The 14,113-nt window shown below is 34.8% G+C and overlaps 1 long non-coding RNA gene across 1 annotated transcript; it reads right to left on the reverse strand.

The window, feature by feature from the left end:
- Positions 1–8,549: 8,549 nt before the first annotated feature.
- On the reverse strand, positions 8,550–10,773 carry LOC147929814 (uncharacterized). Its single transcript, XR_015578922.1, has 6 exons — positions 10,277–10,773; positions 10,118–10,180; positions 9,942–10,045; positions 9,759–9,850; positions 9,584–9,645; positions 8,550–9,507 (listed from the first exon to the last, which is right to left on the reverse strand). It is a non-coding gene; the product is annotated as an uncharacterized LOC147929814 (long non-coding RNA).
- Between the last annotated feature and the right edge of the window lie 3,340 nt (positions 10,774–14,113).

Below are 14,113 nucleotides of genomic sequence, written 5' to 3' on the forward strand. Positions count from 1 at the left end.
AAATATGTTTTGGTCAAACTTGGTTTAATGAATCTATACTAGTATTTTTGAATACAAATTTGAAATAAATTTTTATTTCAAAGCCATTACTTTTATCTATGTATCAAACCAATTTAACAATAAATTCTCTATTATTTATATAGCCAAACACAATTCTAAGATTTTAACATTAATTAAAATTAGAATTATCCAAATATTATCCCATCACAGTTAATAATATAAATATTTTGTTAAGATTTAAAATTATTATTCTCTTGTCATCTTTGTTTCAGATTTTTTTTAATTGTTTTGATTCATTATATAATACATAAAATTATGAAAATGTAATTCTTTTGGCATATATTAATTTTTTTTAATGGACATATAATAGTAAATTAACAAAAAAATATGTGTGTTTAGCGTTCCACATCAACTAAAATGTTTTATAAGATTCATAGTCATATTATAAAATAGATCAAAATGAACCCAAATTTAAATTAGTAGGAAGCTTTAACTTAACAAGCATACAAATTTTTAAAGTTTGTATACGATTTGATTCAAGATTTTTATTTTAAATGTTTAATTTTACTATATAGTAAATTTTAATTTTTTAAGAAGTTAAATTTTACAACTGATATATCTAAAATTAATAAAATTTTAAAATATTATGAATATTTAAACATATTAAAAGTTTCAAATAACATGGATGAATTATATTGTCGTACAGGTAGACGGAACAGAATTTTAATCAATTTTAATCAAAAAATAAAAAATATCACTAATCTGAAGTTTCATTATGGATTAAATTCTCATTTTACTTATTAACGCTACTAATATTAGACATATCGAATTAAACTAATTTAACTATGTTTATGTAAAACAAATATATGTAGGAAAATATGTAATCAAAAATATATGTACGAAATAATATTTAAAAGATAAATTATGATATTTTATACTTTTAGGAAAATTTTATAATTATGTTTAGGGGATAATTGCTTATATATATATATATATAATATCAATGGTGATGTTAATATTAATACACAAACGAACAAAAAGTGGAATATGGTAATGATAATCAACAATTTAGTTCTTTCTTAGGTAAGTAAATTAGGACAAAATAACCCTACATTTTGTGGTAGACCTTGTTTTAAAAATTGATAGGCGCTGATCCGGCAGTGAGGCAACGCCTGGCGACTAATCGAAGATTAATCGAAGATTACTTTAAGGTATTATTATGTATATATTCATATAATATGCTAAAGTTGTAAACAATCGGGGAATTTATAGCTTAGTCTAGTGGTTTGTGGCCTACTGAAAATATTGTAAACGAGGGTTCCCCACAAGGGGGTGTAATATTTGCCTATTTTCTTAGAATTACACTTAACTAAAAACAAAATGACGAATACATCATGGATCTACAAAGAAAAACATATTTCAAACTGGAAAAAATTGATTTATTTTAATTTTTTTGATTTTTTTGCCGCATAAGATGAAATCGAGGCGGTTTCTCTCTGCCAAGCGTATAATCGGGGATTAAACGGTCTCGGCGGCTGCGTTTCTGAACCTGGGTTGTAGGTAGCTAAACAAAAATTTGATTATATAAATATCACAAAGATGTACTCCCTTCGTTTTGAAATATATGATGTTTTGAGTAAAAGCTCGCAGATTAAGAAATGACTACTTTAAAAACGTTCAACCAATCTTAAGCAAAGCTGCATAAGATAGAGTATCAAACTAATATAAAAGTTACATAGAAACTTGAAAACATCATGTATTGTGAAACAAAAAAACTTCTCTAAAACATCATATATTATGAAACGGAGGGAGTAGCATTTAATGCTTGCAGACCTTGGAAGATATTCTGTATCCTAGTGAAAAATCGAAATGATTATAGAAGATATCTCTCACATGTATAGGAAAGCTAATTGTGTTGGGAGAGTATTTGTTGAATACAGAATGCTGGAATTTACTGTTCATAAGTTTTAGCATGTAACTATTTGTTTAACATGCTAAAAAGAACTTTAGTTGATGATCGGGCGACCAAGGCCTCCCGTGATTTATTAAAGTATCAAAAAAAACTACAAACGGAATCTTCGAGAGCTTTAAAGCCTAAGAAGATCCTCTCTTAACAATGACGCTACTACATCCAGAAACAAAAGTATGAAAACCTAACGTTAACGAGAACACATAGTTAACTAATCCAGCAGCTAGAAATTTAACTTTCCTATACACGTGAGAGATACAGACTAACCAATCCCTTGACATATATCTGAAACTAGGATTTTTGTGTCTATCCTAGCAGGTTCAATTAACCTTATGCAGTTGTAGTACCTAAGGTGTCAATCCAAATGGGATGATGCTACCACTCAAGATGCAGTCAAGAAATCACAAGTCAAGCCAATTCAAAGAGTGGTTTTATATCTAACAATCCTAGAATGACCAGAATGCAAAATGGAAATAAGCTACTGAACTAGAAACGAGAATGCATGACAAGAAGTAAACATGAGTAAAAGGAGAAACGAGTCTAAGCGTGAAACAATCTCTGGAATGGAATAAAAATCAGAAAGATAGAAGTCTTAAGATGGGAGTAATTGATGTCGACGGAGTCTCCTAGTCTACAGAGTGTTTAACATGCCACAAGCAAACTATCCCTAGACAATGAACATCACGACTTAGCTAATCCAATCTCTTGGCAGAAGCTACTCAGACTCAAACACTTCCAAACCTAGCTCTCGCTAGAGAAACATGGTCAAGCAGGCATGACGAACCAATTCATTCACGTGAACAAACACCCTATACAACTAATCTCTTAGGCTAGGAATGTAGGTCTCTGGCAATAGTTGGTCAGACATTTCATCAAACACCTTTTGGGTGTGCAAATTTCTAAGACCTAGTTCCAATTGATAAGAGAGAAACTAGTATTTCTAACTATAGTTCAGAAGGGAATCATACAAATCTAACTCAAACACCCTACATACTAAGATCCTCCACCTAATCTATCTCATCCTCAAGAACTATCACACTACTCAGATCTAGAAATCATCATCAAGGATACAAACTCAGAAAACATTGAATCAAGCATCACCAGATGAGTAAAACGAAATGAACAACTTTGTATAAGAAATCCAATGCAAAAACTCAATAAAAGCAAAGCTATCTGGATTATAAGATCAGAGAACGTTTTAGGTGGCTAGGTAAACTTCAAGAAAAAGTGAGATGTCTAAGTAAAGACTTAGCAAAATGTATTTATCGTAAAACATGGAAAGCCCTAAAACATAAAACAACAGGATAGAGCATCGGTTCGGGAAACGGTTGGTTGAGTCGGAGCGTCTTTCTTCCTGACGTGTGCGGTCGAGTCGGTGCACGTGGAACGGGTCGAGTCGGTGCACGTGGAACGGGTCGAGTCGGTGCACTTGGAACGGGTCGAGTGGAGTGGCGTCGACTCGAGCTGGGTCGAGTGGAGTGAAGTTGGCTCGAGTGGAGTGGTGTTGGCTCCAGCTGGGTCGAGTGGAGTGGTGTCGGCTCGAGCTGGGTGTATACGCATCCACGAAAATGATGATAACTATTGAACCACACCTCAGATTGTCTTGACCTAAACAACATTAAAAATATAACTCAATTCCCTACAACTTTTATGAAGACGTCGAAAGCTGAATCCAAAAGTAAAATCTTCACTCGACTCGATCAAAGAGGTGGAAAAAGTCGGATGTCTGGCGTGGTCGGTCGAGTGTGATGCTAGTGCTTCTTCTTGGGAGCGCGTCCAAGTCGCATGTCGGTCGAGTCGAATTGCTTCTCTCCTAGGAGCTTCGGTCGAGTCACGTGTCGTGAGTCTCGGGAGTGTGTCGGTCGAATCGCGTGTCGTCAGTCTAGGGAGTGCGTCGGTTGACTCATGTGTCGTTAATCCTGGGAGTGCGTTGGCCGAGTCGCGTGTTGTCAGTCATGGGAGTGCTCGGTCGAGTCGCGTGTCTCAGCCTCCATTTGGTTCCAACAGTCTATGGATCTCCTAAACACCTAAAATACTCCAAAATACACAATGTATGCAAAGATGATGCAAAAACTACCTCAACATGCAAAGTTTATAGAAGAGACTAGAAAATGATGCAAAACAATGAGTTATCCTAGCTAAATGCATGACGAATACATGCTAATGAGAGATAAAATATAGACATATCAACTTTCCCAAACTTATTCTTTGCTTGCCCTCAATCAAGAACAAAGTATGGAAGAGAGGTGTGAAGATTGGGTCTTAGAACCTAAAAATGCTGAATAGAGTAGTTAGAATCAAGGTCCTTGTTTTTTGTTCTATGATGCATGGTGAAGGGACTTTATTTAAAAACTTTATTGAATGATTCTGATATTTAATCTACACATTCAATCATATCAATCATTTCTTTTAAAATTCATTAACAGAGAACCGTGAATCAAGCTATGCAATGTTATTAAACTCGTTTGGCTAGGGTGAAAGGTTAGAGACGAGGATGTTCTCCTTCTCAAGTGGTTTTATCAATACAGAATAATGTTCTCTCATGAAAATGAGTTGAGCTTAAGAGAAGGCTAAAGGTTGAAACCAACTAATACATACAAGAACAGCGCCCTGTCTACCCAAATGTCCCCAAGGAAACTCAGTCCTAACATTCTAACCCAAAAGTTGGTCCTATCTCTAACCTTCATCAGAAACATCATCTCAAACCCATTCTCTTACTCTTTACACTTAGTCTTAGGAGGAGTTCACTTCTTATCATTCTAGCGGATTGAGAAATCTTTATTATCACTATGGTTCTTTTTCTTTTCTTCTAAGGACTCTAGACATCTTAAGCATTTTTACTTTCTTTTCTTTGTCTAATCTTTTTATTTTATGCCCAGAACCGATACCTCTTTTTACTTTGCTCAACCCAAATCCTTTACTAGACTTTTAAACTTTGAAAACACATCCCCCTCCTAAAGACTTTCTACCCTTTACTTTCTTTTTTTACTTTTCACTTTTCTACATAAATCCATACCCAATACCCATAATCGAGTTCTCACCTAGTCCTACTAGTCTGGATAATGCGAACTAGAACTACACTGGATCCTCGACAACCTTATTACAATATGACAACATCCAACTTATGTAATGAAAAAGTTGAAAACTTATCTATTATTCTCGACAACCTTTTTACAATATGACAACATCCAACTTATGTAGTTTCTCCAAAGACATGCAAACAACCGTTGCAACTTGGATTTTGTTGTTAAGGAAGCTTGAGATCTTGCAAAATCGTATCACGGTAGAGAGAGAAAATAAGAGAATGAAGCAAATAAAAATTGAGTTAGAACTTAACCTATACATGTTATCCACTTTTCGCCAAGATATGACATCGGAATTGAAGCGAAAGGAGGTCGGCGACGAGCTTCACGGTGGAGTCGGAAAAACATAGATTTCAATTTGGGGAAAACTTTTTTTTCTAATGTTCTGATAATTCCCAAGTCTATAAGATAGAGGAGAGGGTATTGATATATTAGTGTTCAAGGGAGCTTGGTGTTGGATTGAGAGAGACAAGGAGGTTATATCATGGCTGCTATCGAGGTAAGTCGTGTTATATGATGCATATGGTCTGGATGATAATTGCAGTCAGGAAGGCCAAATCCGTCTGCAGTTTGGAACGCTCTATTTTTAAGGCAGACAATAAACCGCTGTCGGTCAACAATATTTGTATGTAAAAACGGTCTGTAGTTGGTCCGCTGCAGTTTTTTATATATTTTTCGAACCGCACCACTGTGGACTATACTTGATGAGTGGTAACAAAGAGCTGTTTAATCCGGAGATGGATTTGTTCGCCTCAACCGCTGTAACCATTTGGACCTTTAATCTATTAGACAATTGATAGTTGTGAAGGATTAGGGTTTTGTGGTGAAAAGGAGCTTCAAGGAAGGCTTTGGTCGTGGTTTATGGGTTAGTTTCATTCAACACCATGGTGGTGTCAGTCGACACCATTTTTGTGTCAGTCGACACCAACACTTATAGACGGAAAGCGTGAACTGGTCCGGGATGGCTAATTAGTGAAAATGTTTAGAGGATGAAAGGGAGTCCGATTTGGCTAAAATTTGGTGGAGAGCTTCATGGGGTATAACCTTCATATCCAACAGTGGGTTTGTTAAATGAACGGATTGTTTGTGATTTAATCAAGTGTCTATATCTTGGTCTGGCATAGACATTTTTGTGACAAAGTTGGGGTGTCAGCCGACACCAAGGTAGTTTCGGTAAACACCAACATGTTGTTGTATGTTTGGTCATTGGAGAAAGGCTGAAGTTAGGGTTTGGCGAGGAATGATCGGTAGAGGTGATGCCGAGGACGTCAGTGTTGACCAACACCAGGTGGAGGTGTCGATCGACATCAACGGTTAGTTCTTGCGGAGCGGGTTTGGTTAGCTTGGTTTCTGGCAAGAGTTGTCGAAAATGTTTAAGTGGTTGTGTGGAAGTGTAATGGGTGAACCGTGGTTGTGGTCAATGGACTCAGAATATAGTTAGTGTGGGTCGAAGCGGATCGTTGGTGAGGAGAAGTTCGTGGCTGGAGCGGAATGGAGTATTCCAGTCCATCTCTCTTGATACTTGGTCGCTTTGGGGTAGTTGGTTGTGTGACTAAGTACCAATATGAGATCGTGTTAGGGATAAGTGATTTAAGTGATGCTTGTTCCTGGAAGTGAAGACAAGTGGCTTGTTCGGTCGGATGTCAAAAGGAGTCTGATGTGGAGTGAGCGAAGTCTACAAATGTAAGGTGCTTGTGGAGCTGAAGTACATTTGTATGACTGTATTCAATTGATGTAGAGTATCAGTTAGTTAGACATAGCATGTACTTGTGGAATTTTTTGTAATGAGCGATTTTTACACCGGTTGTCTCGTCGAAATTATGAGATTTCGATGAGATTGTTTCTTGTGTGTCCGGTGCAAGGATTAGAAATCTGGTTGTGGTTGTTTTACGCCACCTCTCTTAGTGGGTCTCATGTCCTTTACCTTTCTTAGTGGATCTATCTATATCTGACGGCCGGTTTTTTCTCACTTGCACAATTCCGATAATTATTTCCCTCCTAAAACTACTATAGCATAAACACATATAAATATGGAATTCTCTCAAGACTTTTTTACCGAAAAAATAATGCACTTTGATGAAATAGACAATCAAATCAATTCTTTTATTGATATGAATACACTTGATTATTGATAAATCAAATTTTATTCGATTAGGAAAAACAACGGGAAAGAAATTGCCATATCCTTATGAAGTCTGTCCAGGAAACCGAAGCAAAGAAGCGGCCCAGGGATATGTACGAAAAGAAACGCCACCGAATTGTGCAAGGAAGTCTGCCTCCATGAATATTTTTTTATACATGAACACTGTATTGTTAAGAACAAAGTCAAATTTTGCAACTGCTTCAAACTTGACTGCCCACCCGGCAGTCCAGGATGGCCGCCATGATACCGATAACTCACTGAATAAATCTTCCTGCTACATTTTAATTTAAATTATACTGTAATAACTAATAACTAATAACTAATAAAGGGAATTATTGTACTCGGGAGTATAATAACAACAATATATCTAGAACACGTAAGATTTATTCTATTTTAGACTAATAAAATAATTGTTTTATTCTATTTTGAAGTCGTTGTTGTATCTCTTGTGGATTTTTTAATTGAAAAAGAAGTTTATTCTATAATTTGAACTTTGAAAATGCATATCTAACTATTATGAAAAGCCCAAATTAACATAACATTGATGTGAGAAAAGAACAAAACCATGTCAGAGAAGTTACGAACTTAAAGAATCAAATCTCTAAGAAGCTTTAAATGTTCTAGCCTTCTAGGTTATGCAAACTACTTCTTGAGCTGCTTTGACTAGAAACAATGGTCATCTAAACGAATCCATGAACACGAGGATGATCAATTTGCATAGATGTCAATCAACAAACACATTCAAGGGTTGCAAAAGAGAGAAGAAAAAACCCATGTAATGTTCATGGAAGCTAAAGATGTATAAAAACAAGTTTTGGGATTGTACAAGTACAGACATTGACAAGAACATGATTCCAGACAAGAATAATCTTTGGATATTCTTAAGAATTTGCTTTGGAATAAACCCTTTTCTTCTTAGCTTTATTCTGATTTGGGAAGATTCCTACTGGCTTGGCTAGCATGATGCATGATGCAATGAAGTAAAAAACAAATGAAAAACTCTAAACTTGTTCTACGGATCGATTTATCAATGCTTAAAAAGTTCTTAAAATAATCTGAATAGTAAAGACTGAAGAGTAAAGAAATCATTACCACGTCTGTAGATAACTTCATCATCTTCCTCATAAGTTATCCGAGACTAATCTGCCACCAGGCATATCTAACCTCCCACCAATCAAATATTGGACCATCGGTTTCTAGATCGATAATGTCGCTGTGAGTAACCATTCCTCAAATCTTTGATCGCTGCAGTTAAGAAACCAATTTAACCAACTTTTTAATTTCCCCTGCTATGTAGCTTCTGGTTTGAATCTCAACTCTAAACTTAAGATATACTGCTGAGACGAAATCTTACCTTCTACCCGTAACCCGAGAATCTGAAGATACTGTTGCTATAGCCTGAAACTAACATCTCTCCTTTGATGTCATCAGAAACTAAAATCTCTACATTAGGTTTCACAGCCTCTTCAAAATGCACGTTTCTCTAACATCCTAGCTACAATGCGATCATCAACAAGAGGTTCGATCATAGTTCCAACTCTCTCATCCCCAAAAGGTAAATAACAAAGATACTGAGTCACCCTTTGGAACAATTCCTCTAGGACTCACACTGATACTTTACCAAATTAGCAACCGATGAACTAACCGTTCGTTCCTTGGAGGTTGGAGCTTAAACCCTAGAATCTCAAGATACTTTCATCCAGACATAACCCTACATCTTGATTTTCTACATCAAGCCCACAAAGACACTTAACCAAAGGAGCTAGGAACCTGTACTGCTACACTTGCGGATAATTCTTTAACAGATTGTTCTAATTTTCTACCTAAAAGATTCCCGTTTTTCTCTACGTAAGCCAAAAGAGGGATCAGATTCTCTTACTCATACTGCTCGATACTCTCCAACTCAGCAGATGTTGTCGCGATCCACGAGCCCTGCATTAGATTTTCTGCCTCAAAACAATAAAAATAGTCACCTTCATAAAATTTTGGGTTATACTTCCAACTTTTTAAGATGGGAACACATGGTATAACATTAAAGGTTGTCAACAGAACATACAATGCAGGCGGAGGTTTTGGTTCTGTCAATACAAAGGAAAACTAACAATAACTAGTTGAACAGCTCTGGTAGTTCCTTATAGCTAAACAACAAAATTCACAGCTGATTTTTTGCTCTGGTAAGCCTTCTACCTTTAACATCTGGTAAATGCCACTGAGGTTCGCTTGAAATTTATCCTGGGGTTTGTTCAATGCATGTTTCCCTCTCTCAAGACATCTATCATGTTATAGATCCGCTCCTCTGCTTTAGACCGGATCTGCAATTCATGAATGTTTTTTTAGCAGACTTACATATTAAGAAATTCGCAAGCAAAAGCACAGCATCGACAGTACCCTCAGCATATATTCGCAAGCAAAAGCACAGGATCGACAGTGTCTGGAACTCAAAGGACACACTGCAAAACAAAAGGAATATTTTCGATGTTACAGACAAATCATCAGTTTCCTAGCAAATGGAGAAGAGTAAAAGAAAGAGAGAGACAGTAAATGTCTTCAGTCTTGCAAGTACGTTTTATCTGGTGATGTCAAATGATAAAGATGGAAAGCATGACCCAAGATATGCTCCTCCATCTGTTGCTTAGGATCTCGAATTAACTGTATCTGATTTCAAAAGTAAGCAAATGGTTTTAATGGTGATGATTTTTACATGAGAATGAGAAAGTTAGAAAAACGAAGAACGATAAAAACACACCAGGTCCCATGTCGTAAGACACACCCAATTTCTGAAAGCAAGAAAATAACAGCTTTTGCAGTACCAGATGCATCCAATTTGCTAGCTTGATGAGACTCCATCACCTAATAAAGATTATAGCCAATCAGCCGTATTATGATACAACCGTAAGGAATATCTCAAAGTAAAAGAAGTACCACTAAGGAATAACCAGCAAATGCACCAGACATGATCTCCATGGCTGCAAGAAACGCAACAACCTAGTGGACAAAGAATATATGTTATGGGTCAAAAGGTGGTGGAGTTGATATACATAATTTATAGCTTTTATGACACACTGAGTACTAAGTAAGCACCTGTTTACCCATGAAACTGACTGATCAGGCCTTTAACACCGATCAGATCCGGCAAAGAATGTAACCAGTTTAGAGACAGTACCCATTCTCTCTAAACGAATCAAGATTTACAATTGGTCCGAGTTTGCTCCCGAGGGACTTGATCAAAGTTTAAAGTTCAACCCTTTGTTTGAAAACTCGACCGGCATGTTCGCCATTACGTCAGATCCAAAGCTTCTGGTTAAGGTTGTGGTGTTTCAACCTAAATCGGGAAAGGTGTAGCTAAAAGTGAAAACAGTAATTTCTCCTGTAATTAATAATCAATTCAAAACCGGAATTTTTCTATGTTTTCTTCTTATACAAACTGGATTTTCACTTTTAAATCAAACTGGATTCTAATCATATACATGGACCTTGTTGATTAGATAAAACATATGTCTATATATTGTACATATGGAATGGATTGTCGACACTAAATGGTTCTTTATTTGTAAATCTTTATTAAATGTTATAGAACTTCATTATTTAAGAATTTTTAGAAAAATGTATAATATGTAAAGTATATAGTTTTGTAATTACATTTTATAACTAAATCTTAATTTTCAAAAAAAAAAGTACATTAATTTGATATGTATATGGACAAATTAATTTTTTTTTACCTTTTGCCTTTTGATATTAATTTTTTTTTAAAGTACATTAAATTAATATTTAAATTACAATTTTACCTTCACTGAAATTTTAAAAATTTGCCTTAAAATACCAATGACAAGACAATGTATTTTTTTACATTTTATTAGGTTCGTTTCGTATATGTATTTCTCAATTAATATAGTAAGATAAGCGTATACTCTTAGAATATATATATTATTTTGTATTTTATAAATATATGTAAATTTTAAATTTAGAGAAGGTGCACATATTTTACATTTTCTCGTTTTACTTATATCTTTTCATTTTATTTCTAAGTTTTGACATTTATAACAACAAAATAAGATTGTAATCACTCACCAATTGTATGCTCTTTTTCTTTCTTTCCAATAATAAATTTTAATACTATTTCATCAATAAAATATTTAATGAATATGTCAATTGTCAATCGTATAATACTAGATATACATCAGCTAAATAAAAAAAGTTTAAAACAGTGTTTTATTCAAGATCCGCCCGTTTCTTACTTGGATCTATTATCAGATCTTAATTTTCATTCATTATTCAGTTTATAAATGCTTAATCAAAATCCGGTTAGGATCTGAGTATTTAAAATATCCCTATATAATTGGTTGAATAATTTAAGGTGCATTCTATACAGAATTTCCTAAACTAATTTATTCATAATCTTCAATAAAATTAAATCATAATTCTAAACTGTTGGCCTATTCCAACAATATTCTAAAGATCGCAATCTTTCCAAAAACCTTGATTCCCTGCTGCAGCCCCTTAATTCCCAGCAGCACCTTGGTTCCCAGCACCTTGGTTCCCAGCACCATTCCCAGCATCACTTTGGTTTCCAGTAGTACTTTGTTGATTTCCCGCTGCAGCCGTTTCTTGTTGAGCCACCGCAGCTTGTTGATTCTCCGAATTCCCCGTCGCAGCCGCTTCTTGATTTCCCACCAGATTCATGACGATTTTGTGAATCAGCAAGCTGCGGCGGGTCAACAAGAAGGATATGAGTTTAATAGTAGTTTGTTTCAAGGTAATGGACATAATACTTTAAACATCTCTCAAAACTTTAATTCTTTGTATTTGGTGTATATTTTACTTTATGAAACTTGCAACATTTTCCATCTATTCTAGGATTTTTTTTTTAAGTATACGTGGTCAATATTTAAAAAAAAAAATCATATTTGCTTAATGCAAACAAATAAGATATTTAGTTGGGCAATTCTCATAAATACCATTAAAATGAGTTTTTTTCCAAAAAAAATCATATCTTCTTAATGCAAACAAATAAGATATTTATTTTATGAGTTTTTTTTTCTAAATATACCACTTTTAGTTTTTGTTCAATTCTGTCAAAGCATGATCGACCTGATCAGTTGATTTGGAACTACTCTGTTTCTGGAGATTACACTGTTAGGTCAGGGTACTGGCTACTTACACATGATCCTCATGTCCCTAATCCTCCGTATGGTGTTCCCTACGGATCTATTGAACTAAAGAACAAACTATGGGCTTTAAACATTATGCCTAAAATAAAACACTTCATATGGAGGACCATCTCACGAGCCTTACCTACAACGACCAGACTGCGATCGAGAGATATGGATATAAATCCAAAATGTAGTAGATGCAGACTGGAAGATGAAACTATAAATCATGCCCTGTTCACATGTCCTTTTGCTATATCAACATGGCGTTTCTCAAACACCTCTGCTTTAAATTTAGAACAATTATCCGATAATGCAGAGGAAAACATCTCACCTGTGATTGAATATTCAAGGCGCCAAGACATCTCTCCCCATATTGCTTTACAACCATTATGGCTCATGTGGAGAATTTGGAAAGCACGAAATAACACTATCTTTAACAATTTTCGTGAAAGTACAACTCAAACTGTTCTCCAGGCTCGAGCAGAGACAAATGAATGGATAAATATAAAGCATCTCAGAGAAAATGTTCAGGATCTACCTCAAGACCAAATAAAATGGAAGCCCCCTCCTCAAACTTCGGTGAAATGTAATTTCGATGCTGCTTTTAACAGAAACACATCCCAAGCCATTGGAGGGTGGATTATTCGCAATTATCTCGGCCAGCCTCTCAACTGGGGATCTTCTATACTTGGATATGCGACATCCCCCCTTGAGGCAGAAACAAAGGCATTAATCCTTGCAGCTCAACAATCATCGATCAATGGTTACACCAACATAATTTTTGAAGGCGACTCTGTAAATTTAATCAATACGCTTAATGGAATTCAAAGAAATAGATCTTTAGCAAATTTTATTCATGACATTAACTTTTGGTTTTCCAAATTTGATTCAATTTATTCTGTATTTGCAAAGAGAGAATGCAATAGTGCAGCTCATACTTTAGCAAAATTTGGTTGCTTAACTAATGATTCTTATTCTGATTCTTGTGTTTCACCAGTCTGGCTAAGCCACAGCATTTGTAATGACTCTTCTTAGAGGAAATAAATTTGCTTTTCGTGGAAAAAAAAAAAAAAAACCAGAATATTTTTATAAATTTTAATTGTTTTACTTTTAATCTAATAGACTTTTATTTAAAATTATTCTGGGTATTTATCTAGTTATAAATAATAATAATAATTGATTACGTTTTTAAAAACAACTTCTCATTAGAACAACATAAACATTTATAAGAAAGTTTGAAACGTAATTAAGATTTTTATTCCCACAAGATCAGGTGGTTTTAACTCCATAATTCTTAAAAACTAAATATCAACCATTGAAACAAAATCTTGAGTCTCTCGAGAGTAGTTGTCGCGAGACAATATCACAATCTTATGTAACAAGATATAAAATATGTATGAATAAGATTTTAAAAATAGACCATAAGAGGAAAAAAAAAAGAAAACTAAAGAAATATTACCTCATTGTGATGTTGCATTGTATCAACTTGTACATAAATCTTATATTGCAATGTCCTTACGTACGTTTTTAAATGGTGTATTAGGATTAGAACTTGATTGGTTCTACCACTCTTAACCTAAAATTCAAAATAATTAAGAGGATATACTAGCGAAAGAAGACATTTAGTGGCGCATGTCCTTTACGAATAGATAATCCACCATATATTTTTATATTAAAAGATGCCAAAACCTATGACTGTACTATTGGCCGTTACAAATTAAGTAAGTTAAAGGGAGCTATAGAATAATTATTACAATTAACTAGAAAA

This window comes from Camelina sativa, chromosome 13, assembly GCF_030686135.1.
Source record: "Camelina sativa cultivar CO46 ecotype springtype chromosome 13, ASM3068613v1".
Classification (NCBI taxonomy): domain Eukaryota; kingdom Viridiplantae; phylum Streptophyta; class Magnoliopsida; order Brassicales; family Brassicaceae; genus Camelina; species Camelina sativa.